Genomic DNA, 4,856 nt, shown 5'->3' with positions numbered 1-4,856 from the left:
ATCACAGAAGGAATTCCAGAACAGCCCAAGAAACAGCCCTACATGCATTTGCCATGCATACAACAAATTTTAATATCTATTCCAGAGGGTTGAAAATAAGAAGCACCCTCATAAATCTGCAAAGCTTCTGTAAGGCAAAGGACACTGTCATTAGGACAAAATGGCAACCAACATATTAGGAAAAGATCTTTATCAATCCGACACCTGATAGAGGCTAATATCCAAAATATACAAAGAGCTCAAGAAGTTAGACTCCAGAGAGCCAAACAATGCTATTAAAAAAATGGGGTACAGAGCTAAACAAAGAATTCTCAGCTGAGGAATATCAAATGGCTGAGAAGCACCTAAAGAAATGTTCAACATCCATAGTCATCTGGAAAATGCAAATCAAAACAACACTGAGATTCCACTTCACACCAGTCAGAATGGCCAAAATCAAAAACTCAAGTGACAGCAGATGCTGGCGAGGATGTGGACAAAGAGGAACACTCCTCCATTGTTGGTGGGACTGAAAACTGGTACAAACACTCTGGAAATCAGTCTGGACGATCCTCAGAACATTGTACATTCCACTATGTGAGCACCCAGCTATACCCCTCCTGGGCATATACCCAAAAGATGCTCCAACAAACAACAAAGACACATGCACTGCTATGTTCATAGCAGCCTTTTTTTTTTTAAACAGGCAGAAGCTGGAAAGAACCCAGATGTCCTTCAACAGAGGAATGGATTCAGAAAATGTGGTACATCTACACAATGGAGTACTACTCAGCTATCGAAAACAATGACATCGTGAAATTCATATGCAAATGGTTCGAACTAGAAAATATCATACTGAGTGAGGTAACCCAATCACAGAAAAACACACATGGTATGTACTCACTGATAAGTGGATATTAGCCCAAAACCTCGAATTACCTAAGATGCAATCCACCGACCACATGAAGTTCTAGAAGGATGACCAAAATGAGGATGCTTCACTCCTTTTTTTTTTCAATTAGATATATTTCTTTACTTACATTTCAAATGATATTCCCTTTTCCGGTTTCCTGTCCACAAGTCCCCATCCCCTCCCCTCCCCCTCCCCCATACCGGTATTCCCCCCATCCATCACCCTTACTGTCCCCCCATATTCCCCTGCACTGGGGGTCCAACCTTGGCAGGACCAAGGGATTCCCCTTCTACTGGTGTCCCAACAACGTTATTCTCTGCTACATATGCAGTTGGAGCCCTGGGTCAGTTCATGTAGTCTTTCGGTAGTGGTTTAGTCCCTGGAAGCTCTAGTTGGTTGGCATTGTTGTTCTTATGGGCTTGCAAGCTCCTTCAACTCTTTCAATCCTTCCTCTAATTCCCCGCAAGGGGGTCTTCAATTCTGTTCCATTGGTCTATCTGTCTGTCTCTGTACCAATACCATGCAGTTTTTATCACTATTTCTCTGTAATTCTGCTTGAGTTCAGGGATAGTGACTCCCCCTGAAGTCCTTTTATTGTTGAGGATAGTTTTAGCTATCCTGGGTTTTTTGTTATTCCAGATGAATTTGCAAATTGTTCTGTCTAACTCTTTGAAGAATTGGATTGGTATTTTGATGGGGATTGCATTGAATCTGTAGATCGCTTTTGGTAAAATGGCCATTTTTACTATATTATTCCTGCCAATCCATGAGCATGGGAGATCTTTCCATCTTCTGAGGTCTTCTTCAATTTCTTTCTTCAGAGTCTTGAAGTTCTTATTGTACAGATCTTTTACTTGCTTGGTTAAAGTCACACTGAGGTACTTTATATTATTGGGTGTATTAAGAAGGGTGTCGTTTCCCTAATTTCTTTCTTGGCTTGTTTCTCTTTTGTGTAGAGGAAGGCTACTGATTTATTTGAGTTAATTTTATACCCAGCCACTTTGCTGAAGTTGTTTATCAGCTTTAGTAGTTCTCTGGTGGAACGTTTGGGATCACTTAAATATACTATCATATCATCTGCAAATAGTGATATTTTGACTTCTTTTCCGATCTGTATCCCCTTGACCTCCTTTTGTTATCTGATTGCTCTGGCTAGAACTTCAAGAACTATATTGAATAAGGAGGGAGAGAGTGGGCAGCCTTTTCTAGTCCCTGATTTTAGTGGGATTGCTTCAAGTTTCTCTCCATTTAGTTTGATATTAGCAACTGGTTCACTATGTTTAGGTATGGGCCTTGAATTCCTATTCTTTCCAGGACTTTTATCATGAAGGGGTGTTGAATTTTGTCAAATGCTTTCTCAGCATCTAATGAAATGATCATGTGGTTTTCTTCTTTCAGTTTGCTTATATAATGGATCACGTTGATGGTTTTCCGTATATTAAACCATCCCTGCATGCCTGGGATGAAGCCTACTTGATCATGGTGGATGATTGTTTTGATGTGCTCTTGGATTCGGTTTGCCAGAATTTTACTGAGTATTTTTGCGTCGATATTCATAAGGGAAATTGGTCTGAAGTTCTCTTTCGTTGTTGGGTCTTTGTGTGGTTTAGGTATAAGAGTAATTGTGGCTTCATAGAAGGAATTTGGGAGTGATCCATCTGTTTCAATTTTGTGGAATAGTTTGGATAATATTGGTATAAGGTCTTCTATGAAGGTCTGATAGAATTCTGCACTAAACCCGTCTGGACCTGGGCTCTTTCTGGTTGGGAGACCTTTAATGACTGTTTCTATTTCCTAGGAGTTATGGGGTTGTTTAACTGGTTTATCTGTTCCTGATTTAACTTCGGTACCTAGTATCTGTCTAGGAAATTGTCCATTTCCTGTAGATTTTCAAGTTTTGTTGAATATAGGCTTTTATAGTAAGATCTGAATTTCCTCTGAGTCTGTAGTTATGTCTCCCTTTTCATTTCTGATTTTGTTAATTTGGACACACTCTCTGTCTCCTCTCGTTAGTCTGGCTAAGGGTTTATCTATCTTGTTGATTTTCTCAAAGAACCAACTTTTGGTTCTGTTGATTCTATGGTCCTTTTTGTTTCTACTTGGTTGATTTCAGCTCTGAGTTTGATTATTTCCTGCCTTCTACTCCTCCTGGGTGTATTTGCTTCTTTTTGTTCTAGAGCTTTTAGGTGTGTTGTCAAGCTGGTGACATATGCTCTTTCCTGTTTCTTTCTGCAGGCACTCTGAGATATGAGTTTTCCTCTTAGCACAGCTTTCATTGTGTCCCATAAGTTTGGGTATGTTGTACGTTCCTTTTCATTAAATTCTAAGAAGTCTTTAATTTCTTTATTTCTTCCTTGACCAGGTTATCATTGAGTAGAGCACTGTTCAATTTCCACGTATACGTGGGCGTTCTTCCCTTATTGTTATTGAAGAGCAGCTTTAGGCCGTGGTGGTCTGATGGCACGCATGGGATTATTTCTATCTTTCTGTACCTGTTGAGGCCCATTTTTGACCAATTATATGGTCAATTTTGGAGAAAGTACCATGAGGAGCTGAGAAGAAGGTATATCCTTTTGCTTTAGGATAGAATGTTCTATAAATATCTGTTAAGTCCAATTGGCTCATGACTTCTCTTAGTCTGTCTACGTCTCTGTTTAATTTCTGTTTCCATGATCTGTCCATTGATGAGAGTGGGGTGTTGACATTTCTTACTATTATTGTGTGAGGTGCAATGTGTGTTTTGAGCTTTAGTAAGGTTTCTTTTACGTATGTAGGTGCCCTTGTATTTGGGGCATAGATATTTAGGATTGAGAGTTCATCTTGGTGGATTTTTCCTTTGATGAATATGAAGTGTCCTTCCTTATCTTTTTTGATGACTTTTAGTTGGAAATTGATTTTATTTGATATTAGAATGGCTACTCCAGCTTGCTTCTTCCGACCATTTGCTTGGAAAGTTGTTTTCCAGCCTTTCACTCTGAGGTAGTGTCTGTCTTTGTCTCTGAGGTTGTGTTTCCTGTAGGCAGCAGAATGCAGGGTCCTCACTGCGTATCCAGTTTGTTAATCTATGTCTTTTTATTGGGGAGTTGAGACCATTGATGTTGAGAGATATTAAGGAATAGTGATTATTGCTTCCTGTTATATTCATATTTGGATGTGAGGTTATGTTTGTGTGCTTTTCTTCTCTTTGTTTTGATGCCAAGACGATTAATTTCTTGCTTCTTCTAGGGTATAGCTTGCCTCCTTATGTTGGGCTTTACCATTTATTATCCTTTGTAGTGCTGGATTTGTAGAAAGATATTGTGTAAATTTGGTTTTGTCATGGAATATCTTGGTTTCTCCATCTATGTTAATTGAGAGAGAGTTTTGCAGGATACAGTAACCTGGGCTGGCATTTGTGTTCTCTTAGGGTCTGTATGACATCAGTCCAGGATCTTCTGGCTTTCATAGTTTCTGGCGAAAAGTCTGGTGTGATTCTGATAGGTCTGCCTTTATATGTTACTTGACCTTTGTCCCTTACTGCTTTTAATATTCTTTCTTTATTTTGTGCGTTTGGTGTTTTGACTATTATGTGACGGGAGGAGTTTCTTTTCTGGTCCAATCTATTTGGAGTTCTGTAGGCTTCTTGTATGCTTATGGGTATCTCTTTCTTTAGGTTAGGGAAGTTTTCTTCTATGATTTTGTTGAAGATATTTACTGGTCCTTTGAGCTGGGAGTCTTCACTCTCTTCTATACCTATTATCCTTAGGTTTGATCTTCTCATTGAGTCCTGGATTTCCTGTATGTTTTGGACCAGTAGCTTTTTCCGCTTTACATTATCTTTGACAGTTGAGTCGATGATTTCTATGGAATCTTCTGCTCCTGAGATTCTCTCTTCCATCTCTTGTATTCTGTTGGTGAAACTCGTATCTACAGCTCCTTGTCTCTTCTTTTGATTTTCTATATCCAGGGTTGTTTCCATGTGTTC

Source organism: Rattus norvegicus, chromosome 17, assembly GCF_036323735.1.
Source record: "Rattus norvegicus strain BN/NHsdMcwi chromosome 17, GRCr8, whole genome shotgun sequence".
NCBI lineage: Eukaryota > Metazoa > Chordata > Mammalia > Rodentia > Muridae > Rattus > Rattus norvegicus.
Note: the sequence above shows the minus strand (reverse complement) of the source record.